At 34.2% G+C, this 2571-nt stretch overlaps 1 long non-coding RNA gene across 1 annotated transcript; it reads left to right on the forward strand.

Moving 5' to 3' along the window:
• The first annotated feature begins 210 nt into the window (after nucleotides 1-210).
• LOC138882324 (uncharacterized) lies at nucleotides 211-1684 on the forward strand. The gene is made up of 2 exons (XR_011403873.1): nucleotides 211-664; nucleotides 1464-1684. It is a non-coding gene; the product is annotated as an uncharacterized lncRNA (long non-coding RNA).
• The last annotated feature ends 887 nt before the right edge of the window (nucleotides 1685-2571 follow it).

A 2571-nucleotide genomic window follows, 5' to 3' on the forward strand; every position in this document is an offset into this window, starting at 1 on the left:
GGTCCAAAATTTGAGCCCAAAGAACCCAAATCCGGTCCAAAAGGGGGTTGCCAAGAAGAGCTTAAAATGACGTAGTTTTGTCTTGAAACTACGTCGTTTTGGTTAAGTGACAAGATTCAATATCATCCACCCATCTTGATTTAATCCAACGGTCCTAGTTTGATCTTCATCCTAGGTATTTAAAGCCTAAAATCCCCCAAAATTTGCCCCATTTCCCCCTTATTTCCTCTCTCTTCTTTCCCTCTCCTTCTTCTCTTTTCTCTGTCTCTTCACTCTCTCTACGCCGCCCCAGCTCCGCCTATCGCCGCCTGCCGGAAATTGCCGCCGCCGGCGGACCACCTCCAAACACCTCCAAATTCACGCCACGTAATCTCCACAACTTCCTCTTTCCATATCTCCAAACCAAATCCTAAAAAAATCCCTCAAACTCCTTGAATCTTAGATCTAGGAAACTTTCCCGTCACTTTTTTGCCCAAATTCTTGAAGCCCCAACCACTACCACCCCAAAATACCTACATCAATGGATAAATCTCCTCAAGACCTAGCTATTGATGTCAATTCTACCCCAAAAATCTGGCGACCAAAATCCGGCCTAATTCCGGCGACCTCCTGGAACACCCTCTTTGGCATACCACCATTTTTCGGCCTTTTGATGTGTAAAATGGTAAAATACTATTTTTTTTCATGGCTAATTTTTTTTTTTAATTTTCAGATTTTATTTTTGTCTATTATTAATTATTTTAGCATTAGTTTTTGAAGTTTGAAATGTTAAATTTTCTGTTTTTGCACTTGTTGAAGTAGTAAAATAGTTTTGTATTGATAAAAGTGAGGTAATGAAAAATACTTAAGAGTATATGGTACTTGTTTGGTTGTTTGTTTACTGCTTCAAGACTCTTTGAGTACAACACTCAAAAGTCAAATTGTTTGGTAAGAAAATGTAGACCTTTGGACATTATTTGAATAAAGTCTATCTTTGAATAGTGGAGAGCAGATTTTGTTTGAAATACTTGATAAGATTTGAACTAGAAAGTCTTGCTTTTTAAATTTAAGAGCAGATTTTGTAGAAAAATCTGTCAAAAAGATTGATTTTTTTTTTTTTGAAATAGGTGGTTGTTTTGATATATAGAGGGGACTGCATCACATTTAGGGAAGGGATTTTTTTTCTGCTTTTGAACATATAACAAAAAAAATTAGCAGCTGAAGCATCCTTTAGTAAGCTGAAATTGTAAGTCTTAAGAGTGAATCTTAAAGTGCAAACCTTTTTTTAGAAAAGTATAAGTCCTCTTTAGAGTTTGCTTCTGGGTTTCTTCTCTGAGTTTTCGAGCTGTTTTAACACGGATTTGTTGTTGGTTTTGCTGTTGTTGTGCTGCTATTTTAATGCTGCTTTAGTTGCTGAGCTTCCATTCTTTGTTGCTGTATTTATTATTCTGCGACTCAGGTAACTCTTTAATCTTATGTTGCAGATGTTTTCACATTAACAAGAAGAACTCATCTTGATTGTTGGGAGCATGTCCATTTAAATAAATGAGTGTTTAGCTAAATTTCTTTATTGTTTAAATATATCTTGTTGTAGTTCATATGTAAAATAAATCCTTGGTTGATCAAACACTTTTTTATTCATGTGTTATTTGTATTTACTATCTATTATAGCATTGATGCATATAAAATTGAGATGTTCCAAGTAGGTTGCAATGTGCTTAAAGACTCCTTTTGCACCTTTGCAGTTCTGGCCAGTTTATGAAAAATAACAAAAGAGACATGCTTGAAACCTTTATTTATTTTTACAGATTTTATATATGAGCATCTCTGCTAGGATTTTAGTTTTTTTTTTGGTAGAAAGTGGCTAGATCCTAAATAGGTTTTGAAATTGCTAGTTAAAAATAAGGGTTAATGGCTTAGAGCAAAAGAGGTCAGACTCACAATTTAGCCCAGGTAGGCTGTCGTAGTAAGCCAGCATTTGAAATCTATTGGGCTTTCAGTTTGTGCCCATTTCAGAGCCCAATAATTGGTCAAAGCAGATTCTGTCCAATAGGCCCAATGCTTTTAAGAAGTCTGTAAATATTTTGTCCATTTACTTCATAGATGTTGGCCCAATGCCATAACTAAGTAAGCAAATTGGCCCACTTTCTCAATAAATAATATGATCTATCTTCAAAATAATACTTACTAGATTAGTTGAATAGACTTATTAAGAATTAGTTAATTTTCATGATGTGTAATAATAATCTAATAACTTAAGTACCTTTAATTAGTTTAAACGCTAGGCAACCAGTAGGTCCGTTTTGACTTTTTATTATTATTATTTCACGGACTCGCTTGCGTAGCGTGATATTAACTCTTAATATTTTAATTCAGTAATCTCATACTATTTCTACTAGCTTTAATTATTTTCTAATTTAATAAACTCTTTGCTAAACTCGCGGATTCACTTGCGTAGCGCGATAGTAACTCTTAATAAATAATTTTTTCAATGCACAAATATAGTAATTTTTCTGAAAGTAATAACGTGTTAATAATTCTTTGTCATGACTGTGGATTCGCTTGCGTAGTGCTGTTATGACTAAGCCAATA

The sequence above is a fragment of the Nicotiana sylvestris genome, chromosome 11 (assembly GCF_000393655.2).
Source record: "Nicotiana sylvestris chromosome 11, ASM39365v2, whole genome shotgun sequence".
Classification (NCBI taxonomy): domain Eukaryota; kingdom Viridiplantae; phylum Streptophyta; class Magnoliopsida; order Solanales; family Solanaceae; genus Nicotiana; species Nicotiana sylvestris.